Below are 16,469 nucleotides of genomic sequence, written 5' to 3'. Positions count from 1 at the left end.
ATCATCATTCTACATATAACATACCCTCTCTGATTTCTATCACACTCTCCTTAAGATACCAACTCATGTCTCACCTTCAATCCTAGTACTTCATCTAGTTTCACAAAATCAAGATCCATCGACACAGAAAGATTATCATCTTCTTTTTATCCTTCTCTACGTCCTATTTATGTTCTTCCCTGTATTTTTCTTCCCCTAAACATTTCAATTTAAACACTCATCACTCTCTTCTTATCTAACTTAACAGCAACAACTAAGTCTTGCCCCACTCTTCCAAAATCTTTCCACCACCTGCTTACTAAGAAGACTAGTTTTCGCCCATGCGATGCACAAGTCTGTTCCTTGTAATATTAGATTCATGTGTCAAAATCGATTTCAGTAAAACAAATAAGTTTTATTAGAAAGTTAAGAAAATATAATAAGCTTGTAACCCCAAAAAATAGCGTGCTTGGATACCAAGTGTCAGTAAGAATCTACATCAATATCTTACAAAATTGGCTTACATAATCGTAGCTTATAGTTTCAAATTATTTCCATAAAACCAATTTCCACTAAGATTTACATCAATATATTTCAGAATTAAAATTACAATTGTCTAAAAAAAATAATTATTTACGTAATATTTATAGTAAAAATCGTACAAACGAAAACCATAAATTTTTTTATCTAATATCCGTTCGGAGAAAACTATTTCATTGGTTTATTTCACATTGGATGCATTGTGTCCTCTTTTACTTATTTTGTTCCATGATCATTATCTTAACCCGTGATTTTTTCATTTATTGCGTGTAAATAAATGAAAATAACTGTATATGTACCAATGAAGTCAATAAATATATGGTGGATTACATTTAAAGAGACAGCGTGTGCAGAAAATATGAGGATTGAAATATCAAAATAACGCAACCCATACTTAATGGAATTTTGTGCCGGTGTAAATAATTGGTGAAATTTTGGGTGAGTATATGTGTACACGTGAGTTGTAAGATGATCGGGTGTATTATGGGTGAAAATTTACCTAGATATATTCAACATTTCATTGCGTAAGTTTCCGGGTGGTCATGAATTATAAAATGGTTTTGTGCATTTTAGGAGGATATACTTTTATGAGTTTTTATATTTTTTAATATTTCAATTTTAGTCAATTATAAAATCACCATGGGGAATTTTATTTTCCTCTAAATTTTAGAGTGATATATATTTTTTTCCGGTATGATATTTGTATTATTTTTGAAATCTCCTTTCTCGGCCTTTTAGCTAAGATCAAGTGTAGTATTTGTTCTTATCAGTTTAATATCTAATATGTGAGTCATCGGCTCACGCGTCGCCTTTGCGTTGCACTACTGCAAAGGGTTGGGGCACCCCCACCAATTTTGTTTTTCTTTTCTTTATGAATTCCAAATATTTTCATATATTAACACAATTGCTATTTTAGTAAAGTATGCTAAAGATTTGTTAATATCAGAAACTATTCTCCTTTATATGCTATATAGTTCCAATCTTTGTAGAAAACAAAGCAGTCTTTCATTTTTATTTTAAAATGTAATTTAGTTATAAAGGTACCTTGGTATATCTTCCAACAAACTGTGAAGTACCACATCTGTTGACCATTTAGTACGTAATTGGAAATTTTGAAAACCAGTATGGTCAATTTTGATGACCTTGAACCACTGTCTTTCTGTTTCAGTACGTCGTACAGGTACATGATCGAGAACCTGCATATATGTTGGTTGGGGAGACCACATGAGTTTTTGGGATATTGATTTTGGTATAATAACCTCATGTACACGATGGTCAATTCTTATAGGGACTCTTTTTAGTCTAGCATTGTCACAACTTGCATGTTTTTAATCAATCCCAGCGTATAGCAACCATGTCTGAGAAAACATGAACTAAACAATAGGTTAATTAAACCAACTCATCAAAGAGCAGCGGCGGGATGAGAAAATAGAACAAACCAATAAGGTTAATATTGGCAGTTCGATTAATTTAATTTGTTGAGTTCCGGCAAAGTGAGTTTGTGTAACGGAATTTCCGATAAATCCGATTCAATATGCCGAAGATCAATATTCCATTTACCAAATATAGCTAGAATTGCTTGCAGGTCTTAGTTCGCCTTCGCTCACCAAGTCCAAATGGGCCAAATTTCCGATTTTATTCTTGGGTCAGTATTACTAAATCAAATACAATCGATATTTCACGCTATGGACAATGTAAAATTGTGCCCGAGGATAACAATATGGTGACAACAAATGAAAAGCAGTATCACCGTTGAGTTGAAAACCACTCTACCAAATACATTAAACACCCTATGCAAGATATTTAACACGTTTGGAGCATACACAAACTTTATTAGACATAAAAATAAAGAAAAATCGATAAAACCATTGTCGTTGTTAAGGAGGTGTGTACTCTACCTCATTAACAGTAAATCGATTTTGGGCTAAGGCCATGGCACTTGGGTCGGATACTCTCCTTGAGTTAAAAATAAACTCACAAAATAATTAACCTGGTGACTACCAGTGTTTTGAAAATTTTGGCTTCCCATCTATAAATTTTTAGGTGGCAGCGGTGAAACAATTTGCGGTTGTAATGTTTTCAGGCAACAACTATTTGGATACTTGTGACATCGATCTCCAAAATCCCTTACTGGATGGTTTCCTTTCTTTTATATACACTTTATATTGAATAAAAATAACATAACCAAAAGCAAAATCAAAATGGTTACCTTTTTCTCCTATATCTAACCGAAGCCCCAAAACACAAAAGTCAATCGTGCATCTATAAGAAAATCAAAAACGAATATAACAAAAACTACAAGCCCAAAAACAACTGATACTAATCGTCTGCATCACAAAGAAAAAATGAAAAGATAAAAAAACATCGAAAAGCGAACCGAAAGATTTCACTGTTTGATATCGGAACAATATTAACAGCATGAATTTATACCTTGATGTGCAAGATGAACCCGATTACAACAACTCGAGGGTACCTGGGAAACAAAAACAAAAAAAAAAAACAAACAACCCTAAATTGCAAGAAGAGAAAAAACCATTAAGAAGAAAAAAAGATCACAAAAAAAAAAAAGTGGAAACAATGAAGTTTGGCCTTACGTTGGGTGCTTATATAGAGAGTCATCAAGCCTAGAGATTCCATTAAAAAAAACTCTATTCCCATGTGCCAACTAATTTATTGAAAGAGCCAGACTCAAATTTGTAATTTCTAAAATTGTATAATTATTATTTTTCAAGAGATAATAAATAATCATTTTTATATCTAAAAAATTTTAATAAAGAAAAAATTAGTTTAGGAAAAATTTCAATTATTATCTTAAATGTTATGTAATATTTATAATTTTGGATATCCACTATTTTTTTGGATATTCATATTAATTGTCGCAATATCTTTGCCCAAAAATATCGAGCATATCAAAATTATAAATTATTTCCTAAGTCTTAGTTTAGGAAAAAAATCCTTCGTTTAAGAAATAACATCTTAATAATTAAAAAAATTGTAATTTTGGAAAACTATATTATTCTCATATCAGTGTAATTAGTGGTCGCATATATTATATTAAGTATCAAAACATAACAAAATTAGAAATTGGCTTTATTTAATTTATTTTTTTATGTTAAACTTAATTTATTTTAATTATAGTATGCACAAATTAAAAATAATAATATGAAAAATGAGGTTTATTATTTTGTTATTGCTTGAATTTTTTGTAGATTGCTTTTGCATTAACTTGCTTAAGATTTCAATTCTTGCTTCAATTTTTTTCATCAGATTCTAACAATTCTGTAATTTTTTACTTTTGAACAGGATCACTGTAAAATTTATTTGCAAGTAACACAACATTGGATTCAAAGGTTAGTATCCGCGACCAATTTGATCAATTTTACATTTTTTCTAAATTTCATCAGAAGTGTAATCTTCTTTTTTAGTTTTAATTGATAGAAGCAAACTGTAATTAGGAAAATAATGATTTTGAGAACTGTAACTGGACATTAGACATTGGACAACGTCTTTTTTACATTTTTTTGTTCATTAATTATGTGATTGATGCATGATTGATCTGTTTTTTTATTTTTACAATGAAATCGTGAATGTGTAGTTGATTTTTGATTCAATGTATTTTTGGCAACATTGTTATTTTAAACATAACTGATTTAGGAAATAAAAAAAATCAGTTTTCCATTAAAAAAGATCTCGTGGAGCCATAAAATATTTTCCACGTTTTTTATTGTGCCACGTCAAATAAATTTCCTTCAAAAAAAATTGGTGGGGCCAGAATCAACCAGAAGCTCCGATTAACCACAACGCTCAAAAAAACTCTGTTATTATATAGAGAATGACTGCTTACCTATTTAATTTCAAATTCAAAAGATTTATGCATTCTTACACTCCATTTACACGCCTAGGGTACTACTAACACTAACCCTTTGAACTCACTAAGGGATAACCCTTTTACTAAGTTAAGGTCCGGTCAAATCCAAGAACAGTTCCGGTCAACAGTGAACGGCCAACGGTTGGGTCAACTCCGTTGACTTTCATCAAACTTTGACATCCAAATTTCTTCCTCATCCAATGTCCGATTTACGCGTTTTAGTAGTCCATTTCGCGTAACTTTTCGATATCTATCCAATGATAATAGTCTCAAGTTAAAATTATTGTTTTATTAGTTTCTATTAATTAAAAATTATATTAAATTATCGAGTCATTAACCGCTAAATCGTCTCATGACTGGTCTAATAGCGTTGACGTGCTTGAAGGTCTTTACATGGCCTTACCAATAGCTTTATACCTTAATCATGCAGACTATGAAAAGACTAATCTGACGCAAAAAAAAAAAGAACGAGGCCACTCGGATAAATAAAGAAGAAGTTATGAACAAAATGGTGAAGTGCAGTAAACTTCCCAAGTCTCATGTGATAAGGTCAAGGGGAACTTGGCCTAAAATAATTTTGGAGTGATGTTTAACTATAAACTTTGAGTATCCAGTATCACCTGTGGTGAGGTCGTTTGGATGCCTGCTCATTTGTTTTTCGCGTTGGTTGTGAACATCGTCTTCACTAGTGGGGTTGAATGGAAATTGGCTCTTATATGTGATCAGGGATAAAGCCTGGATTTTTTGATAAGAGGGACTAAGAGCAACTACAATGGTGCGATCAAAACCATAGACTAAAAATCAAAAAAAAAAACGACCAAATTTAAGTTTAGTCCGTGACGTTACATTAGGATGGAAGAGTAATTTTGGTCGCTTGGGAAAAAGTATACACCAGGATCACATTATATGCCCACTCCAGCACCAGGATCACATTATATACCCGTCCCATCACAGGATCACATTATATGCACGCCCCATCAGCCATCAGACGAACTTTATATGTACGCCTCACTCCAGATCACATTATATGCCCGTCCCATTACCAGGATCACATTATATGCCCGCCCCATCAACATGATCACATTATATACACGCCCGGTGACAAACGAACATTATACGTCCGCTCGACTATATATAGTTTTGGTCTTGGTTCCCGACTAAATATAGTCTGGAATTTGGTCTTGGTGATTTTGGTCTTTACTCCGTCCCGCTGTGTCTCGTCTCTGGACCATAGTTATAGGTTTGGTCGTCCACTGTGGTTGCTCTAAGCTATAAAAAATTATTAATGCATACCATTTCAATAAAAATTAAACCAAAATTATTTAACTTTATAATCATCAAAACATTGCACGTCATTGTTTTACGTGTCGGAAATCATCAATAATTGAGTCTATGCTTGAGTTCCTAGCAATTTATTTTTCAATATTTACGAGTGAAGATTTGTTAACGAGTTTATCATCCTTTTTTTTCTTTGCGAAGTCCCGCTTTCAGAATTTTGATCACCGAAAACACTTGTTCTAGCGTACCTTATTTCCTCAACTATGATAATAAAAGGCCAATATTAGACTCAAGGTAAATTTATTCATAAAAAAAAAAATTAAACAAATAAATGATGAGTACTATGCTTTACCTACTCTTTAAATATAAAATAAAGTGAAACAGAAAAAAAATAAAAAATTCTAGCCATTCTAGATACACTTCATCTCCATCCTCATCCATTTATACCGACATACCCGCGATATTGGAAATACTGGGCCGATATCAATGTATTACATAGTAAATTCATTGGGTGATGATACTAGTGAGATGATTTCAAAACTCACGAACACAAAATTCTTTACTCAAAATAAATAAATAATTGAAAATATTGAATCTGTTTTTAACTTATTTAAGGCTTCGCAGTTTTATTTATTTTTAATTGCTAAATGAGAACCACATTACTGATTTATTTATCTTTCCATTAAAGTTCTAAGGAAAGGGATAAATGATCGAATTTTTCTTTATCAACTAAAAATTCAATGGATGAGTTGTGGAATAATTACAGTACAAATAAACTTGTGAAAATCCCTATCTGTAGCTATAATAACTTAGATTAGTCCTCCACTTCTCCTTTAATCCCTTTCCAATTTTTAAGACTATTTGTTTCATATAAATTTAGAGAACCCTATTCCCCTAATAATAATACTAATTTAAATTAAAATATATGATTTATCAGGAAATCAAAAAAATGAATTAAACAAACCCTGGATTTCAAATATTGAAATCAAAATCTAGCTCATGACGAGAAATTTAATTTTTAATTCAATTACTTAAATATAAAGTAAGAAAGTCAATTACTTGATCCGGCACAAATACAGTAAAAATCAAGTAAAATTACGGGAATATATCTTTTATTCTTCCTTATTCCTATGAATAATATGTACGTATATAATAATCCCTGAAATTGATTATACTAGTTGGTCACCCGTGCTATGCACGGGCCAATGTCTGGCTTATGATGTTTTAAAATTCAATAAGCTTATGATCCTGAAAATTAATAAAACATCCAATAAACTAATAAAAATGCAATGTAATAAAAGAAAACAAATTAAAAAGTTATGCCTTACTTTTTCTAGTTTTGATATTTTTTAAATTTCTGGAGTTTATGTTTTCCTTTTTTTGCTTTTTAATGTATTTTATTTTTGCATTTTCTGGTCCATTCAATCATTATGTGCATGTACTTCATCAGCAAAAGCGTCATAGAGATCGCGATACATGATAATCTTCTCAAAAGATTCTCGTTTGGCCATTTGATTTTTTATAAGCTCCCCAGTTTCGATGATGTCCTTCGATATTTTTGGTATACCATTGAGGTTAAATAGATGTAGTAATTTTTTCGATAACTTAATAACTTTTTCTGGTTTTCTTTCTTTGCATAAAACTAAAAATACTTTAAATGAAATTAATCACTAAATAAAGAATAATTAGAACTAAAATAACATAGAAAAATCAGAATCAAATACTCTCTCTGTGTTTTTTTAATTTATCTGTCTTCTATTCTGTTTTGGTATGTCCTTTTTATCTATCCCCTCTTTTTATAGACATAATTTCTCATTAAACTAATCATTTTTAATATAAACTTAATCCTAAATTTTAAATTGTATCTCAGTATATAAATAAACAAATCTATTTAAGATGTTTTTTTTTTATCAAATTTCATTCCCTTTTAAATAAATAAAAATATTAACTATCATATTCTTTATAAAGCTTTTCATTTATCTCCGTTCCCTTTCTAAATAAAAATATTTGCGGCTATATTTTCTAAATAAAAATATTTATGGCTATAAGACTCTTTTAAACATTCCCCAGAATAATAAAATTACCTGATACATTTCTTTCTATCAGTAATAATATAACATTTAATATGGTTGGTCACGAGACTCTCACCGGTCTCTTTTAATAACTTGACTTAGTCAAATAAGACAGTTAATAAAAGACATAAGAAATACAAAATAGAAATTACAAACATTCAAGGATCCACATAAGTTATTAATTAATTCAGAAAACATACTTACACAATGTTGTAACCCACTTGTATTTTTGATGGAGCAAATCATGTTGAACCGAAAACACTTTCATTTGTTCATGTAATTTTACTTGTGTAGAAACTGTAATTACTTCCCTGGCGCAAGGCCGTCTTACTCGTCTAGGGTGTCCTATGCGAACTTGAAATTTGGGGTTTTTTATGGGTTACCAAATCATTGTAAGAGTTAAAATTTTAGATTATAGGAAAATATATTTTGTATGTTTAACGCGATAACTTGAATTAGGCTATGGCCTTAACAAAATTTTCAGCACTTTTGGTTAGACTTTGGGTTCTAAGCCGAAATTTTGGCATAAACTACCGCCCAAACTGGTTGCTGTTTTCAAAAGCTAAGATTTTAAATAACTTTTGTAGTTGTTACAAACCATTTGCTAACAACTATAAGTGTTACAAATTATCTTGTAATGCAAATAAGTGAGACAGAACACTTTACTCTTGTTACACATTAACTACTGTTAGAAGAATCTTTTTTATTTTGACCCCTTAAAATTTGGGGCCCTAGGCGACCGCCTAGTCCGCCTTGCCCCTAAGACGGCCCTGCCCCGACGATTTCCACTGAAACGGATTACAGAGTCTCTCCAAATCATCACCGTCTTTTCGAATAAAAATGTATCCGCGTTCAAAAATCTCAGACATATAGTATACGCCAAGCAATAGTGGAGCGAGGAATTATTGTTCCTTAATGGGGGAGAGGGAGTTGATTAACCAAAGCAAGGCCAGTTTTTTGATAAGCTTGTTTTATGACTGTATCTAGTTCATGTCTTCTGTACAACGGTCTCATAGGTTGAAACTTATACATGAAATTTATAAAACAATATCTGATCTTTTTCAATTTTTAGTTTGGATTTTTGGTTCAGGTTCCATCATAAAGTTGGGTGCTCACATCTACTTTAAAAACAACATTATCTGAGTATCTTAGTCACCCAAGTTATATACACCATAGAAAAACAACATTATCCACGCATCTTATATGTTAAATTCAATTCATTATATGGTTAATCATTTGTAATCCAAATCGACGCATTTTTAGTATTTGATGTCACTGTCACAGTGGAATAAATCCAAGTACAATACGTGCTTCTCTATAAGTCTTGCAGAGGGATACGCGGTCCTTCGAAAATGTTCAGCATACGAAAATACCTTTCTACTGCATGCAGTATGATGAGCATTGTACAGTCTTTTTTTTTTTTTTTTTGATAAGCTAGATGCAGCTAGCACACTGAGGATTCAAGTTCCTGAACAACCGAGTATACCAAATTCATTTCGTTTTTTTTTTCTTCTTATCATCCATTTTGTTGTTTTATTCTACTCTATTATATCAGGTTATTGCCCCAAATGAACTTTGTTGGAAAGCCTGCGTAAGTCAGTTCTCTAATCATCTCCCAAATGAAAATTCCCTTGTGCATCAACTACATATTTCAAGGACAAATGACTATCCCTGATGAGTGTTCGTCCCTTGACTATCCTTGCAATCTAAAAGCATGATACTCACGCGTGCTTGACGCTTCATCATGGCGTCATTGAGATATAAGTTTTGTGTATTTAATTTAGGAATTACAGACAAACTCAACCTTTACCCAAATCAAATCTTTGGTATCTCTTCACATGATTGCATCTCTATTCATGCTATGATTTACCCTTGCTTCTTCTGGATCCATCCTTGGCGATCTCGGAACTACTCCTATAACTGTATTCCTCCTTCGGACACTAAAAATGCATTTAAAACAGTAATTTAATATCTCATGCAAGTTGAAAAATAATACACACATATATGTACATACATCTCACCGAGACGTATTCCACGTGTTCTCTTATTTTTCTTCTATAATATCACACCATACGTCGCAAACGATTTAGTCTTGCTTGTAACGGAGTTACCGGCTCCAACAGCCTAACTTGTTTAATTGATTTCCTGCATCAATTATTGCATTAACAAAAAACAAAATTTTGTCCCCATGAAACTCAAGAATACCAAAGCATGCATCGGAATCGTAAATATGTGTATGCCAAACGTACATTCGGTTGATGTCGCTAACTAAATGAAGATTTTAGTTTATTTTCCGCCACAATTGTCGCAATTATTTATAAAAAATTTAGGATTGTTCCAAGGTATTTTGAGTTGCAATTTCAGGTTGATATCTTGTTGAAGCTTGTGTATACCCCAACAGTAGTCTTGATTGGAAACTTTCCCACCATCTAATATATTTCAGGTAACATATCTCTTAATACAGTTGGAAATATGTGTTAGGAACCGTATTTAGTAATCAGTCCTAGCACCAACATTATCTTTGGATTCTCTTTAACATCCTAAAAAAATTTAACGAAAAGACGCGACTCTGGGTAGGATATCAACAGACAGATTATTGTAAGAACCCACAATATCAATAGGGAACCACCCACTAATTCGTAACTCTGAGTTATCCTTAACTTGTAACTCAATTTTATCTTATCTGTTGGATGTGCTACCAGTATGCAAAAATGCTATTCCTAAAGTAGGTTCTTGTAGTTTGGAATCACTCTAGTTTGAACAATTATTGCCGCCGCTAACCGCACCGATGCATCAGGACCTTTTGCATGTAAAAATAAAATTCCGTTAGAGAGACTTTTTATTATTAAAGTACCTGGAATCAGTTTTTTACAAACCCAAAACTCCATTGGATGCTGAAGTGTAAAAAATCTAATCAGCTGCATATCCATCAGCCCGTTTGTCAATTTCCTTGCACGATTTACGGTTAATACGGATGTCCCGTTGGGCAGGCGGAGGAGGACTATGATTTGTTGGAGTAAGCAGGAGAAGTAAGTTTTGTTTTCGAGGCTTCGAAAAAGAGAAGTATCAGGTATGTATGGGGACATTATAGTTGTTTTTTAGGGATAATACGCTTGGATGTTACCTTCTTCTCCCCAATTAAGTCCTCAAGAGTATCATACAATATAATATTAGAGTGATGATACACACCGAAGGTGTGTACAATGATCTGCAGCGCAAACAAATCCAAGGGAGGTTATGGAAGCCCTAGGGGGATTTGCAGGGGGTGGGGCCAAAGGTGGGGACCTTTTTTTTTGCTCTCTCACACGGTGCAACCGCGGGATTTCCTCCACAGTACACCAATCATTTTCGATAATATTAAGTCTGCACCATTGTTATATATGCCATATCACCTATAATATTTCGTTCTCAAATCGATTGGGATTCGAATGAAACCCTTACAACTATTAGTATTTGTTACGAATGCAGATAAGCCAAGAACTTATAATGCAGTCGACAAACATGAAAGAGTTTATATCAGTGAACTGATTAAAGCCTAAGACAAACCAAAGAAACTCAACATATAATGTAACCGTGATGAACTCCTACGCCATATCACTTATTAGACCCCTTTTTCGAACCCTTGGATGCCACCCCATACAAATTCAGGGTCTTCATAAACACAAAGAACCTAAATTAACCTTTACGCAAAAGAAACGATTTAGTCGAACCAAACCAACAACATGAAAACACGCATTTGTTATCTACTTGAAAATCAAAATTTCCTTCATCTAATATAACCCAAAAAAGTTTTCACAAATCTATTTATTTCCAACATTCTCCTTTTGTTTCTTGATCTTAAAAACCTTCTTGACAATCTCCTGCTCCTAAACCAAGATAATACAGATAATCCTACAAATAACAAAGAAATTTTTAGTTAACAACATTCATTCAAGTTACCGCAAACCTGCAAGGGTCTCATATATGACAATCTTCTTGACATATATTGTTGATTTTAAAATATTCAAATTGATTACGTTTCTCATATGATCATAAAACCTAAAAAAAAAATAGTGTGATGGTATATGTGACATCTTAATCTAAGCTAGCCTAAACGATTATTCCATTTATGAAGTACAGTTAGCATTTCTTACAAGAATGTATTTGCGATTTTAAGGTGCAACATCGATTGCATATAATTAAGTAGATTCAAATATTCAAAAGAGATATACCAAATCCTTGCGGAAATTTATCAGGATTCCCATAAGTACTTTCGAGCTTCCCATGAAAAGCTTGAGCATACCTGTGTAACATCCCCACTTTGAATTCTAGGTCGGCCGCCCTAAAATCCCAAGTGTGGCATACTCATGGACCATTTTACACACTTAAACCGTCATACCAACAAATGGAGATCAGGCTATTGTATGGAGCACATCGACAATAATCCATAAATAAAAGAATTTATTTAAATGAAGTTGATAAGGTAAAATTTTAAGTTCAAATGAAACTTTTTAGAAATAAAAATAATCCTCGACTCGCAGGTCGGTCTCCAACATAAATGCGAAGAATTTATTTAGGAGAAACAAAGTATGGTCTTTAAAAGAACTTAATAAACAGCTAAGCACCTTAAAAGATAATGATAACGAAGTATCCTTTTCGGACAGAGATATAATCTACAAGTTAGGTTGCTCCACAGTCACGGTCTCCTGAAAAAAATAAGTTGGGTCAGACCCCAACTAAAAGTAGACTTTCACGCCCTTATAACCAGTAAATACGATCTAACAAGTCCTACATGACTCATAGGTATTGTCTATCAGCAAGAGAAAAATTGTGAGATGGAAGCTTTAGTATTGTATTAATGACATCCTTTTAGAGATTTTAGCGGACTAATAAAAAGAATACGTCCCAGGGACAAAACAGGTTGTTACGTGATAAAAAGTGAACATTTTAAAATAGGTTTGTGAAAACTTACCCATCCCCTGACTCCATAGTTATACTTACGGACTGCCGCTCTCTTATTTCTTAGTCTAACCATACGTCAACGATGTATCAACCCTTGTGTAGTCCACTTAGTTCCCCTGTCGTGCACCGGAAAACAAGATGTTAGTCGAAGCCAATCAAAGATAATAGATCCATATCTTTTAGGCGACCCCTCGGTCGTCGCCCTAATAATTTATGGGAATCGAGCCAACTATGGGCGATAAAAAAGTGGATATCCACGCCATTTATAATCGTTAAATGATGATAAATCCGGCTGAAACATACTAGATATTGACTGCCAACACAAACCTACGACCCTTCCTTTACTCGTCAAACACACAATGATAGTACAATGTAAGCGTTTCATTTTCAGCGCAACACCTAGTTTTGCAGAAACAAAACTATGGAAATTATCCAGCCCAAAACAAAGGACACACATCGAAATTCCTTGATTTCATTTCATTGCTAGATCCCAAGATGATACTACTACTCCTACTGTACCATACTTAGTCCAAGTTCCTAAAAATCATTAATTAACTATACTAGCACCCTGTACAAGCTCAAGAGTTTTATTATTTAAGCCTAACCTACTGTTTTGACACAGCAACAACTCTGGGCACTTTACTAAAGATTTTAGTCCATTAAAGTATTAAGCAAAACATCAAAAATGGGACCTGTTTCCTAACACTTTGTTCACGGTAGTCAGCATATGAGATCGAACATACTCAGTCAAAGGAAAACTAACAAAAACATATCAGAGGGTAGTATGTAAGTCCAGGATTAAACCCATATCTACTAGCATGAGAAAAATAATGATGCAACCATCTCGACCATACACAAACTACTGCATTCACATCCTAAGCATCAGGAGAAAACGTTTTCGTCCCGTCGTACTAAATACAGATCGTAGAAAAATCCCTTCGCAGCCGCTCACTTACAACATCTTAAGGCTAATCTGAGGATAAGAATACAATTATAGGTATTTATTCTTTTAGTCTGATTCCTTAAAAAACCTTTCTAACCCCATTAGATCAAGCTTACAAGACATAAGAGTTAGAAAATCTACCTGGTATAAGTAAAAGCAATTCCTCCAATCGAAAACAGTGGCTCGCCTCAAATCAATCGCTTTCTCCTTCCACTTCTTTCACAGCAACTAGATTTTTAGAGAGAAAGGTTTAGTGCGGTTGTTTAAAGTTTTTTGTGTGAAAAGATTAATAACCCTAATCTCTTAGTACAAAACCCTTAAAACTTTCCAAAACGGTCGATATTCTCTTCACCAAACATATCAAAATAATTACTGCCCGTGGACTGAAAAATGGATAGCCAATACTAATGCTATTACTAACCAACATAAATTCTAGGATAAGGGGATTTTACAACCTGCAAAACAAATGCATATTAGTAATCAACCAAATAATAAGAAAGAGAAAACACGACCAATACCGTAGGTGAAAAGCTTTTGAGCATACTTGCAAAACAAAAACAAAAACTACGATCAATACCGAAGAACAAAAAAGCAATGTGCAATATTTTGTCCAATTTTAAGGTGCAACGTCAAACTTGCAAACAGAAAAGAGCTCGCGTTATCACCCACGGTGCCAAATTTCAGAATCAACTTATATTGGGTATCACAATATTTAATCAACTTGCATATAAGAAGACTAAAAAATTCCAAAGAGATATACCAAATCCTTTACCTCTTGCAGAAATTGATCAGGATTCCCATAAACACTTTCGAGTTACCCATGAAACACTTTTGAACGTACCTGGAAAACAAAAAATAAACGCAAATCATTGATCAACAAATAATAATATAAAAAAAAGCTCGAACAATACCGTAGAAGAAAAAGCGACGTGCAAATAATGTCTTGTCCTATTCTTGAGTGCTTTATATAGAACAAAGCCTGCAAAATTCATTAACTTAGTTTTGGAAGTAATATAATAAATTTCTTATAGTTTTTAGTATATTTTTGGATAGCAAAATATTTTCCGATAACTATGTTATTTGTTGCAATATTTTGTCTAATTAATCCCTTATTTAAGGATCCAAAAGATATATTTTGTACAAAAAATGTTAAATATCTATTTTCGCGTCCAGGAATATAATTAATATTTTTTATTTTATTTTTTGTGTTTGCTTTTGTAGACAATTGAGATATATTGAGCATTTTCTACATATTTAAGAATGAGAATCTTTTTTTTATGGAATGAAAAATAATATTGAAACTCATTCATCATTTTGTATCTCATTCATCCTTGAATTGCTTCGATCAAATATCACAAAAGTGAAGCAGCAGGGACAAAATCATAGGCGCAAAATCATAAAAGGGAAAAATCATAGGAACGATAGCAATAAAGATATGAAACAAAAATAACTATAGAAAAATATGCTCATTACCTCACCTATACACTCGTACGAAAGTAAACGTCCAGATTTAATTTTATTGTTTCAATATTGACTATGAGGAACGATTACGATCAACTGCAAAACAAAACCAAATATAAATTAAAAGTAACAAAAATACTAAACAATAAAAGGAAAAAAAGGAATTAAAAAAAAACTACGGTTGCGTAATAGAAGATGTTTAAGGAAAAACTGTGAACTATGAAAGATAAAAGTTCATCGCTTCATCCTACGCTGCGAGGATATATCACCATCATCTGCAAAAAAACTCAATTTCCAAAATAAAAAACCAAAAAACAATAAAATTATAGGAGAAGAAAAAAACAATAGGGTAAATGATAAGAGTTTACCTTTGTGCGAGTGCTTTATATATAATTCGACAAGCCCGGAAATTCCATAAATAGAAGACGATTTATTGAAAATAATATCAATTTATGGTAGCCATATTTATCTGCTGAAGAAGGAAACAACTAAATCTTGGAAATAATATCGATTGATATTCGTAAATTTCTTACCATAATCTGGTTGAAAAGAAACTGCATCATGCATTAATGAGGAAACAAAAAAAAATTATGAATTGGGAAAAGAAAAATAGAATAAGTCATGCTACTGTTGAAGGCAGCAAATGCAGGAAACAAACAAAAAAAAATTAAGAATTGGGAAAATAAAAATAAAGTAAGTCATGCTACTGCTGAAGGCAGTAAATGATGAACCCAAAAATTAGAAAAAGCAAGAATTTTGATCACCAGTGTAAGAATAAACAGAAAGTTGATCTGGTTTCAGGTACACATATTATTCGCCCCAAATTCTTTTTCCCATGGAAAACTAAAAATGCTCAAAACACAGATTCTAAGAAACAAAATATCAAATTCATCACCTCATCTTTACACGACATCATTGAATGCTGATTTATCGTCACTAAAGCAAAGAGATTCATAACCAACATCTGCAAATCAAAAACCAAATATCATCAAAAAGATCTGATATTCATTATTATTATTAACAATAATAAAAAAATGAATAATAAAAAAGCAAGAAGAAAAAACCTTAGCGGAAAAAAACTCACCACGTGATCCGAAGCTTGCAGAGCACTTTATATAGATAGCATGAGCATGAAGTTTTTAGGAAAAAAAAACCTCAAAATAGGTAAAACAATATTTAATTTAAGGAATAAAATCGTGATAGGTATCAAAATCTCTTTAAATTTTGGACATATGTATTATATCTATATCATCATAATTAGTGGTTGGAAACATATTAGTATACAAAATCCGGGGCATATCAAGACATAACAAAATTAACAATGCCGTGTAATGTCGTTAACTTTTTTTTTTTGATAGGCTAAAGCTAGACCTAGGCCTCTACCCAA

The 16,469-nt window shown here is 32.5% G+C and overlaps 1 long non-coding RNA gene and 1 pseudogene across 7 annotated transcripts; one reads left to right on the top strand and one right to left on the bottom strand.

Annotated features, from left to right (window-relative positions):
- The first annotated feature begins 1,237 nt into the window (after positions 1 to 1,237).
- Positions 1,238 to 1,410, top strand: LOC113354771 (annotated as a pseudogene).
- Positions 1,411 to 11,144: 9,734 nt separating this feature from the next.
- Positions 11,145 to 16,199, bottom strand: LOC113353571. Of its 7 annotated transcripts, XR_003361385.1 has the most exons (8): positions 16,167 to 16,195; positions 15,978 to 16,046; positions 15,451 to 15,554; positions 15,095 to 15,357; positions 14,394 to 14,462; positions 13,763 to 13,849; positions 12,689 to 12,794; positions 12,158 to 12,422 (listed from the first exon to the last, which is right to left on the bottom strand). It is a non-coding gene; the product is annotated as an uncharacterized LOC113353571 (long non-coding RNA). The 7 variants fall into 7 exon arrangements; XR_003361381.1 differs by lacking the exon at positions 16,167 to 16,195 and adding an exon at positions 11,145 to 11,628 and having other exon boundaries at positions 12,342 to 12,422; positions 15,451 to 16,156; XR_003361380.1 differs by having other exon boundaries at positions 15,451 to 16,046; positions 16,167 to 16,199.
- Between the last annotated feature and the right edge of the window lie 270 nt (positions 16,200 to 16,469).

This window comes from Papaver somniferum, chromosome 2 (assembly GCF_003573695.1).
Source record: "Papaver somniferum cultivar HN1 chromosome 2, ASM357369v1, whole genome shotgun sequence".
Taxonomy (NCBI): Eukaryota; Viridiplantae; Streptophyta; class Magnoliopsida; order Ranunculales; family Papaveraceae; genus Papaver; species Papaver somniferum.
The sequence above is the reverse complement of the archived record's forward strand: the minus strand, read 5'-3'. Positions and strand labels throughout refer to the sequence as shown.